The following is an 11,844-nucleotide window of genomic DNA, read 5'->3' as shown; positions in this document are numbered from 1 at the left end:
TATTTCTCTTTATATTGTTGTACATGGACGGGATGCTCAGAACTGAAAGCTATCTTGCTACCAATATGAGAATAGAGCCAATATCAAACAAAGGCAAAGCAAAGAGAATCACTGAAAAGCAGAGCAGACTACTTGACAAACTACACCTGGGAGTCCTCCATTTCTTGACTTCTTGTTATCTGAGATATTTTCTTATTGATTAAACAAATTTGAGTTGATGTTTTCTGTTATTTGCAGCCAAAGGCATCCTGATAATAATTTTCGCCCTTAAAATGCGAACTTCCTTTCTTCTCCATTTCGCTAAATAGCAACACCATCTATCCAGTTGCTCAAATAAGAAACTTAGGATGCATTATTTCACTTTCCTTTACCTGTTGTTTGTTGCTCTCTAGCTGATTCCAACTCATGATACCCGTATGTGTGTCAGAGTAGAACTGTACTCCACAGGGTTTTTAATGACTGATGTTTTGGAAATAGATCCCCAGGCCTTCCAAGGTGCCTCTGGGTGGACTCAAACTGCCAACCTTTCAGTTATCAGCCAAGTGGGTTAATTGTTGCATCATCCAGGGACTCTTTCCTTTACCTACTTCATCCAAAATCCATCAATAAGTCCTTCAACTTGGAGGAGAGTAGTAAGAGAGATAAAAACAGAAATATACTAATACTCTGAAGGTTCCATCTTGGTTAACTAGGAGAATGATGCTATTGTTAACAGAAGTAAAGGGGTCAGAAAGTGGAGTTGAGGAGGGGCAAGAAGACAAATATTATAAACAGGTTGAGTTTGTCTTACTGTTTTTCGTTAAGATTTGAACTGGAAGTTTTAAAAACTTAAAGAAACAAGTAAAAAAGGAAAAATATGTTTAGACCAATTTTTCCAATAAGGATAACTTGATTTTTTTTTCACACGTCATCTGTACATAAAATAAGGTTAAATAAAAGTAGTAAACAAAATTTAATTGTAAAATAAGTTTACAATAAAACCTCTTCCATATTGTATGCACTACATCTTCCAACTCATGTTTTGTAGTTAATTAATCTACCATCCTGATATTGACACCTAAAATTTAATAACTACTTGATATGTTGCATTATTATATATGTCAAAGTAAAAAGTCAGAAGGAAAACACAATATATTCAGCAAATTTTAGAGGGATTTCTATTGCAATTTGTGGTGCTTCCAAATACCACATAAAATTCCTTATTTGACTTTAAATTTAAGTATACATCCTAAATGTTTATTAAATGCATATCGTATGCCAAGCACTGTGCTGAGGCTCCAGTTAAAAAAAAAAAAAAAAGAATAAGAAACAATCTCTGCCCACAAGTATGGAAACAAATAACTATAATGAAATGTGGTAAGTACTGTGATTTTAACAAGTTAGAAGCACTCATTTTCAGTACAGGATTTAAGCCGGCTGGCAGAAACCTGTTCATTTACTTTGTGTATACAACAGTATTTTTCAATGTAGATATTATCTCCTGTTATTATCCTAGGGAGTCATTGGGCTTATTCATGACAAGTTTTAACTAGCTCCAGGCCCATTAATATAGGATGTGGAAACTGTGATTATAAAGAACTTAGTTTGGGATATGTGTAAATATGCTCACTCCCTTTTTACTACATTAAGTAAAAATGACATACTTTCACTCTGACAATTATACTCAGGGCTGGATTAAGACATTCTGAGACTTAACCTACGTCAAGTGTAAAAAGGATTCCTTACTGTAAGAAACGTTCACATTAGATGCAGAAAAAAGGAACACAGATTTTGTAGTGAAGATAGATTTTACTTTGCATGTATGTAAAGTTACTTCAGACTAATTGAGAAGGGGAAAGTGGAGATAGAGAGCAAAAACAGGGAAAGAGTAAGAGTGCAGAAGAACTTCCCATCACCTGAGGTTGGACTTAGATGCCTGAGAAGGCATTTAAAATTTGTTTGTTCACTCATTCACTAATTCAACTGAGTTACTAAAAAAATAATCACAATAGTAATAATAGCAGCCAGTACTTATTAAGCACTTAATATCTGCCAGGCACAGTGCTCTGTATTTTATGCACCTTATGTATCATATTTAATCTTAGAGATAGGTATTATCATTATCCCATTTTACTGATGTGGATTTTGAGGCACAGAGAGGTCAAATGTCTTTCTCAAGGTCATCAGCTAGTAAATGGCAGAACCAGGATTCGTATCCAAACCATCTGCTTTTAACCTTCTTAACCACTATGGGTGGCTATGTGCCATCCACTATATTAGGCTCTGGAGATTTAAAAGTAAATATAACAAAGTCCTTCTCCTCAAGAAGTTCACAGTATACTAGGAGAGAGTGTGTGTATGCAAATAATTGCAGAAGAGTGTGATCCATCCATTGAAGTTGATTTGATTCAGACTCATAGCGACCCTCTAGCACAGAGTAGAACTGCCCCATAGTGTTTCCAAGGACTGCCTGGTAGATTCAAGCTGCCAACCTTTTGGTTTGCAAAGGAGCTCTTAACCAGGAGAACTGTGAGCTGGACTTTAAAGGATGCGAAGGTGCTTTCGGCAGTCAGAGTGGCAGAAAAGAGCAATGCGGGTAGAGGGAGCAGCACGTGCACAGGCTTTGGGAACTGTGAGCTAGAGTGGGGTGCTGGGGAGGAAGAGCAAAAAGGAGGAGTAAAAGGGTATTTCCAGGCAAGTGGAAGAACATATATGGAATTCTAAAAATTTATAGTATATTTATTATTATTTTCTTGGTAGGGCATGTTTCCATTAGCAATTTATTCAAAAAGAAAGCAGCCAATTCATTAAGTAGGACTCACTGTAAAAATGTAACAACTTTTAATTTAAAAATTAAATTAAAAAAGTTAAATTTTAAATTTAAAAGACTTCACTAGACCATTTTTTTCACATTGAGGATATAATTTTCAGTTCATGATAAACCAAAAACCAAACCTGTTGCCATCAAGTTGATTCTGACTTGTGGCAACCCCATGTGTTACAGACTAGAACTCCACAGGGTTTTCCTGGCTATAATCTTTACGGAAGCAGATTGCCAGGACTTTCTCCTGCAGCACCACTGAGTGGGTTCAAACTGCCAACCTTAGGTTAGTAGCTGAGCACACATAAGCTGTTTGTGCCACCCAGGGACCTCGGATCATCATACATGTGGACGTTTGAAAAAACATAATTGCCTTCTTATTATGCTGTATTAAAATACCTTTTAGGTACTTTGGCATAGATATCTGGACCAGGTGGTTTCTATCTGACTGCTTGAATTAAAATTTTGGTGATCAGAGAGGAAAAACTGAGGTAGGCAATATACCTTACAGAATATGTTTTAAGGCTGAGCCCTGGTGATGCAGTGGTTAAGTGTTATGGCTGCTAACCAAAAGGTCTGTAGTTTGAACCCATAAGCTGCTCCTTGGAAATCCATAGGGCAGTTCTACTCTGTCCTGCAAGGTCACTATGAGTCGGAATCAACTAGACAACAACAGGTTTTTTTTTTTTTTTAATCTGTAAGGTTTATGTTATGTAAGCACTGAGAGAAAAATTTCCACTTGATTAGGGGTGTCGAGTCAAACAGGCTTCTCACTTAGGCCCTCAGAGTTTGACAGGTTCTTCCATAAAGAATCTTGTGCTAGGAGTGCATGGGTGGAGTAAAGCCCTCCTTTAGGATTTTTTTCTTTTACTTTTTAGGTTCTTCCTTCTATCTCTTCAGTAAGTGGTTGACTAATACCACGAATTAGATCGTTGACAGATAGAGGGGGTAGGTAGCTTTGTTTCTAGTATGAGTCCATTAAGACAATATAGTAGCCATATGATACATAAAAATTCCAAACAATAGAAATGCTTACAATAAAGAGGGGCTTGTTCCCTCACAATAATATTTCCATGATTTTTTAGGAGGTAATTTTAAAAATTAAAAAATAAATAAGTAATGAAGGAGCCCTGGTGGTGCAGTGGTTGAGCGCTTGGCTCCTAACCAAAAGGTGGGCGGTTCAAACCCATGAGTTGCTCCATGACAGAAAGATGTGTGAGTCTGCTTCCATAAAGATTGTACAGCCTTGGAAGCCCTATGAGGCAGTTTTACTCTGTCCTAGAGGGTCGCTATGAGTCGGAATCAACTCGACTGCAACTTTATGTTTATAAACTAAGTTATGCCAATTGACCTAGTTGTCCCTTGAGACTATAGGCCTAAGCCTTCAAACTCAGGAAATCAATCCTACCAGGTGTTTGGATATGTCTGGGATATCCATACCTGTGCCCCACATGTACTTTATTGTATATATGAATATATATTCGGCATATACAAAACTCCTTTATATTTCGGTATTTAGGTATCTTCAGTTTCACTCTATTATAGATAATGCTGTAATAAACATTTCTGTATATCTAGTTTTTTTTTTTTCCCCTCACATTATTTCCTTGGTATAAATTCTTAGGAGTGAGAGAAAAAATAACATTTTTATAACCATTCTTGGCATCAAAAGTATGTGAGTGACCAATTCTATCACATACTTCACCAGCACTGGATATTAGGATTCAACAGCAAAAAAAAAAAAAAAAAAACAACAGGATTGATAATATAATAGGTGTAAAATAATATATCAATTTTATTTTGATTTGCAATTCTCTGAGAAACTACAAGGGAAGTCATTTCATGGATTCTCATTGTATATAAAAGAGATTTTAGACTTAGGGTAAGTCTACATAGTTATAACTTGAAATACAAGGCTTAAGAATTTATTGGCTTGTTAAATAACTTCAATAGTTTAAAAAAAATCAGTTTAAATGATCAATTACATCATTCTAATGTTTTCTCTGATCCTTCTTAGAATTTAAAGATACACATTTTAGAGTTTTAGTCAGTGTACTTATTGTTACACTGTCTTTTTCATTTGAGATTATTTACAGTTTTATGCATTGTAACAGGATACTTATTTTTTTTTTTTGGATACTTATTTTTTAAAGGTTATGAAGAGTTTGAATTTATTGATACACTATGTAGTTTTCCAAATAGTCAACTATTTCAGAATGCTTATTTCAAGATTTTCACTATTATAATCTTTGTACTGTTATTCCTCCTTCTCCTGTCCCTAGTTGGCTTTTCCCTTTGGGATATTATCTCAAAAGTGAGATTACTGGGTCAAAGGAAATGTTCAGTTTTATTGCTCTTGTTAACTTAATGATGAGGCTATTTTAAAGTGATTAATATGAGCACACCAATTGAAACTAAGGTGTTAATTTTGTTGTAATAGCAATATCTGTTGTGATATCTCCTTAGATAAGGAGAAATGGCAAACAAACAAATTAAAAAAAAAAACTCAACAATTCTGAAAATTGTTTTAAATTTTTCCAGGACTAAGATATACATTTTATATCTACCAATAATTGGAAAAATAGAATTAAAAGGAGATCCAGATGTCATTAAGTTCAACTCCTTAACCTCTCTACACCTTAGTTTCCTAATTTGCAAATACGTATAATAATAAGGTTGTTGTGGAGACTGAAATGAGATAATGTATACAAAGGATTAAAAAAAAAAAAAAGGATATATAAGCCAATAACTGTTTTTTCTTAGAATAAATAAAGAAAAACATTGGTATGGGGGGATATCTTTCCAGGAGTCTGTATCTTAAAACCAACCAACCAACAAACAAATCAATCACATTTTGCTCCTTATTTTAAAGGTCCCCCACCGTCAACCATGGACCTTAAGGCTCGAAACCGGAAACGCAAAAGGGCGGGAAAAGATCTACCGGAAGTGCAGGCGGGAGCCAGAGTCGCTGAGATAACTCAGCACGGTCACTAATTCGCAACTGGATTGTTTAGAAACAGCCCTAATTTTTTCACACAGGGCCCAGTCAAGTATTGGCCCTGCATCTCCCGCTGCTCAACATACTCCTTCATCGCTCTGGCTGTTGAAGAGTCGCCTTGTCCGGAAGTCTCCTGACCGTCCGGGTGGTGGTGTCCGGAAGCTCTGACGCAGGAGAAGCTGCCGCTCTCGGACCTCGACTTTTTTCCTTGAGCTGCTCATGGGTCTCGAGGCTGCCGGTTAGTAATGTGGGTCTTATCTGTTCATTATACAGAAGTGCAGACACGTCCTGTACCTGTGCTTAGATTTTTTTTATCCTCGTGTTTGTGTTACGAATACAATGTAGTGAAATACTGGTTATTCATGTGAAAACTTCCAAACAACTCCGTTGCTCCACATTTGCAACATTTTGAACCGTTCTTGGTGGAATCTTAACTTCCTTTGGTGAATATTACTTTGCAGAATGTTTTTAAAATAGTGCAAAACCCTCATATAGCATTCAACAGTTGCTGAAGTGTGTAAATTCCTGAGGAAAATGTTTGGGTTTTTGTTTATTTGTCTGGTAATTTTATTCCTTCAAAAGGGCTTTGTACAAGTGAACTGAAATGAAATTTCCCCGAGAATTAAGTGACTGTTCTGCTAATCCCGATAATGTTCAATTGTGGATTTAAGTAATTCATGTCATTGCCTCAATCTTCCACTTCATTTTGCTTCGTCAAGTAATCAGTGGTAGGTCTCACGGCGTTTATGGAAAACTTTACAATCATTACATTCCATTTAGAAAGAAAATGTGGAGATTCCACTAAGAATCTTTCATTTAGAGGATTCACGCAATCCACTAACTTTTGTTTGTTTGCTGTTTGACCTTCATTGTGATCTATGGTTTTCTTTGTTGTGTACCTCGAAGGAAAAACCCTTACTGAAATCTTCCAGCCTGAAAATCAGCAGCTACTATGTGGGTGTAATTTAGCCTGTAGTCCTTTACAGTTCTCTTCTTCAGCCATTTCAATGTTCATTCAATTCAGGTGTTAATTATAATCCTCTTTGGTTCCAGGGGAATCCCTGATGGCACAGTGGTTAAGAGCTAAGGCTGCTAACTAAAAAGGTCGGCAGTTTGAATTCACCAGGTGCTCCCTGGAAGCCCTATGGGGCAGTTCTACTCTTCTATAGGGTGGGCAACAGTCAGAGTCGACTGAACAGCAACGGGTTTGGGTTTTTTTTTTCTTTTGGTTCCAGGGTGGCTTGAAGTAGTTACTGAAGTTTTGAAAATTAGATTCTCCACTTTGATGCTTTATACAGTGTGCTAATGTAACTTGAGAGACTATTTTAATTTTATACTACTTCATACTTTTTTTTTTTTTTTCATATTATAGTATCAGGAAAGAGTCTAATACCGATTTTAAAGTCATAGTGCTCACTAGGTGGCAGCATAGTGTTTTTAGTCTCTTTAGTTGTGACTGCATTTCTTAGTAACTGTAGTTAGTAGTGCTGTGATAGTGTTATTCTGTTAGTAATGGATATCATGTATTGAATGTTTACTACATGCCAGGCACTGGAATGGCTGTTTTATGTGTATTATCTCATTTAATCCTAAAAAATAAATCCTGACCTCCCATCATTTTCCTTCTCTCATGTGAGAGAATCTTAGGTAGAAAGATTAAATAACTGTGCAAGACCAATAACTACACAGCCAAGAAATGACAGACCCAGAATTGAAATCCAGGCATTTAACCACTTCTTCATGCTAAGCTAATTAAATTTATTGTAAGTTTGACCAAATAGTGAAGGACCAGCAGTTATGATGAGAAATCTGATTGTGGGTATTCAGAAAGAGGTTGAGAATTGAACATTGGTTTTATAACATGCCTCAAGCCAGTTGGGAGTGCATGGTTTCCAAAAGGCAATATTTCCTAAGTAGCATTCCAAGGAGCACTAGTCCCGTGAGATGCTTCAATAAAAAAAGTCCTTGTGGCCAGAAATGCTCTTGGAGATTCTTTAAAGGCTCTATAAAGTTCTTATTAAAGAACTTTTTTTGAACTCATAGCATTCTTAAACATTTTTGATTATAGCCCACATTAAGAAATACATTTTATATGCAGTGCAAACATATGTATCTGCATTTGAAATAAAATATACATGAGGCAATACTTACCTTTACTATGAGCAATGTATTCTTATATTTTCTTTTATTATTTTCTAGTCTAGATTTTCATTTAAAGAAATTCTGATCAAGACTCATTGTATTGATTTCATGACCTGTGAATAGATTGCAAGCTACAGTTTTACTGCATTAGATCATGGGGTCCCATTTTTTCTGTCAAGTACTTATAATGTATAATGGAACACACACTTTGGGAAACATTTGTGTAAGTGCTATAGTTTAAGGAGGTGGTTAATGTAATGGTAAATATCTTTGTTGACAGATAATATTCTTCTGTCAAAGTCCTGGTAATAGTTGAATGAACAGTATTTCTTACCAGGAAATTATTCTTTATAATAAATTCAGGTTACTTGCAAAGCAAGAAGGAGCTCTGGTGGCACGGTGGTTAAGTGCTTGGCCACTAACCAAAAGGTCAGGGGTTTGAACTTACCAGCCGCTCTGTGGGACAAAGATGTGGCAATCTGCTCCTGTAAACATCATAGCCTTGGAAACCCTATGGGGCAGTTCTGCTCTGTCCTATAGGGTCGCTATGAGTCAGAATTGACTTGGTGGCATACAATAACAGCAAAGAAAGAATTACTACAAAATAGATTAATTGAAGAAATACTGCAAAGTAGAACAATTTTGTAGGTGAGAATTTCCTAAAGTATGTTCTTTGAAACACATACTCGCCAGGATACTAGTTTGCATTATTAATTATTAAAAAAAAAAAAAAAAGTGTTCCTTGATCAAGGTAAACTTGAGAAATTTGGGTTAAAGTTCAGAGGTTCTGACTATGCTAATGGGACTGTTAATCTCTAAGATGAGCGTTAGTATGCAGCATTTCCCACATTTATGTGACCATGGAACCTATTTTTGGAAGCATTCTGTGGACCTTGTGTTCCGCTTTTAGAAATGCTCATGTAGATAATTAAGGCAAAAATGCTTTTGTCGTAGTGTACATATTTTAGGTGAAATTTTTTATTGTAAATTTCTCAGGTAATTTTTAAATTCCTTTATTGTATTTGCTAATGTGGAAATAACAAAGAAGTATATCAGGAAATCATTCACTTTCTTAGTTTTCTTATTTACCCTTGGAAACTTTCTGTTAATGATTTATTTCATATAAAACTTTCAGTTTTGATTTAGGCTCAATGAGCAGTAAACTTCCAGCTGTATTAGAAAAAGTTTTTATTAAGATATTTTGGCAAGTCATTCTTGTTTTATGTTTGAGGAAATTTGGAGTTTATTTAATGAATATAGGTGTTTATTCATAACGTTTTCACTGGCCAGTTGTTTTTAGAAGTAGATCACCAGGCCATTCTTCCTAGTCTGTCTTAGGCTAGAACCTCCACTGAAACCTGTCCACCATGGGTAACCCTGCTGGTATTTGAAATACCTGTGGCATAGCTTTCAGCATCACAGCAATATTAAGCCACCACAGTATGACAAACTGACAGATGAGTGGGAAAAACAAACAATAAACAGTTGCAGCAGTACATGGACAGAGAATTGCCAGAAATTCAAGCTGAATTCAGAAGAGGACGGAACGAGGGATATCATTGTTGATCTTGGCTGAAAGCAGAGGATATCAGAAAGGTCTTTTCAGTGTTTTATTGTCTATGCTAAGGCATTCAACTATGTGGATCATAACAAATTATGGATAACATTGCAAAGACTGGGAATTCCAGAACACTTAAGTATATTCATGAGGAACCTGTACATAGACCAAAAGCAGTCATTGGAACAGAACAAGGGAATACTGTGTGGTTTAAAATCAGGAAAGAGGTGTGTCAAGGTTATATCCTTTCATCATACTTATTCAATCTGTATGCTGAGCAAATAATCTGAGAAGCTGGACTATATGAAGAAGAATGCAGCATCAGGGTTGGAGGAAGACTCATTAACAACCTGCAATATGCATATGATACAACCTTGTTTGTTGAAAGCCAAGAGGGCTTGAAGCATTTACTGATGAAGATCAAAGAATATAGCCTTCAGTATGGATTACACCTCAACATAAAGAAAATAAAAATCCTCACAACTGGACCAATAAGCAAGATTATGATAAATGGAGAAAATGTGGAAGTTGTTAAGGATTTCATTTTACTTGGATCCACAATCAATGCCCATGGATGCAACAGTCAAGAAATCAAATGACTTTTTGCATTGGTCAAATCTGCTGCAAAAGACCTTTTTAAAGTGTTAAAAAGCAAAGATGTCACTTTGAGGACTAAGGGGCACCTGACCTAAGCCGTGATATTTTGAATTGTCTCATGTGCATGGGAAATCTGGACAGTGAATAAGGAAGGCTGAAGAACTGATGCCTTTGAATTATGGTGTTGGTGAAGAATATTGAATGTACCCTGGACTCCCAGAAGAATGAACAAATCTGTCTTGGAAGAAGCATAGCCGGAATGTTCTTTAGAAGTGAGAATGGTGAGACTTCATCTCACTTACTTTGGCTGTGTTAACAGGAGGGACCTGTCCCTGGAGTACATCGTGCTTGGTAAAGTAGAGGGTCAGCGAAAAAGAGGAAGACCATCAATGAGATGGACTGACACAGTGGCTGCAACAATAAGCTCAAGCATAGCAACAATTGTGAGGATGGCACAGAACTGGGCAGTGTTTCATTCTGTTGTACAGAGGGTCCCTGTGAGTTGAAACTGACTCAACAGCATCTGACAACAACATAGGTATTTTAAGAAATACTTAAATGATTTTTCTACATTTTATGTAGAAAGCGGCCAAAATTTGTTTTATGTGGTTAACCCAAACATCTCTGTTATGGTGTTTCAGATCAGTTGAATTTATAGTACCTTTAATACTTTTTTTTTTTAATACTTTATTTCATGTTATGGTTCCAAAACGTCCCTCAGTGGCACAAAGAGTTAAGCACTTGACTACTGGGTGAAAGGTTAGCAGTTCAAACCTACCCAAAGGCACCTCGAAATACAGGCTTGGGTGATCTGCTTCTGAAAGGTCACAACCTTGAAAACCCTATGGAGCTGTTCTACTCTGCATGTGTGGGGACACCATGAGTCAGAATGGATTGGACAGTAACTAACAACTACATAGTTCCATAACGATCCTTATAATACATTTCCAATTCTTCCATTTCCTCCACATATCTAAGACTCTTCACATTTAAAGTTTAAGTATTTCTGAATTTCCCAAATCCATATATGAAACCCCCATCCTGACAGCAACTTTTTAAAAATTAAAACAAGGAGAATTTCAGGAAAGATTTTACTGGGAATAGAGAAGATTTTACTTTTAATAGTGTAAAATATTTTATTTCAAGAAACTCAAAGTGTTTTTCATAATTTTACATAATTTATAGTAATTTAATAAAATATTTATCAAGTGCCTACTGTTCCTAAAACTCATTTCCCACTTAAGGCTTAATAATTAAACATTCTGCAACATAAAACGGTTAGTGAAAAAGTAGCATTATTTATGGCAGCATTACAAATTGACATGATAAAATGAAAAATTATGTGGAATAGATGTTAAGAGAATGGGGCAATATACACAAAAAGGTGCTCATCATATGGTATGGGTACCTAGTACAGTTCAGAAAAGAAATTGGTGTGAGTTGAATTCATAAGAAAAGTTTCAGAGAGGTAATGGAGTTTGATTTGTTTTAAATATGCTTATACAGAGAAATATCAAAACAAAACCCATTGCTGCCAAGTCAATTCCAACTCAGCGATCCTATAGGATACAGTAGAACTGCCCCATAGGGTTTCCAAGGAGTGACTAGTGGATTTGAACTGCTGACCTTTTGGTTAGCACCACCAGGGCTCCAACAGAGAAATAGGGGAAGGCATTATATATGAGAAAACAGAACGTGTGAAGGTATTAGTTCAAGCTTCTTAACGTGGCATAAAATCTTCCTAAGACT

The 11,844-nt window shown here is 36.0% G+C and overlaps 1 protein-coding gene across 1 annotated transcript in view; it reads left to right on the top strand.

Annotated features, from left to right (window-relative positions):
- The first annotated feature begins 5,984 nt into the window (after positions 1–5,984).
- The window catches only part of CCDC73 (coiled-coil domain containing 73), a 138,049-nt gene continuing 132,189 nt past the window's right edge, over positions 5,985–11,844 (top strand). Inside the window, exon 1 of the mRNA XM_049890836.1 lies at positions 5,985–6,036. The gene's annotated coding sequence lies outside the window, so the exon portion shown is untranslated. The remainder of the gene's footprint in view (positions 6,037–11,844) is intronic.

Source organism: Elephas maximus, chromosome 7, assembly GCF_024166365.1.
Source record: "Elephas maximus indicus isolate mEleMax1 chromosome 7, mEleMax1 primary haplotype, whole genome shotgun sequence".
Lineage (NCBI taxonomy): Eukaryota > Metazoa > Chordata > Mammalia > Proboscidea > Elephantidae > Elephas > Elephas maximus.
The sequence above is the reverse complement of the archived record's forward strand: the minus strand, read 5'-3'. Positions and strand labels throughout refer to the sequence as shown.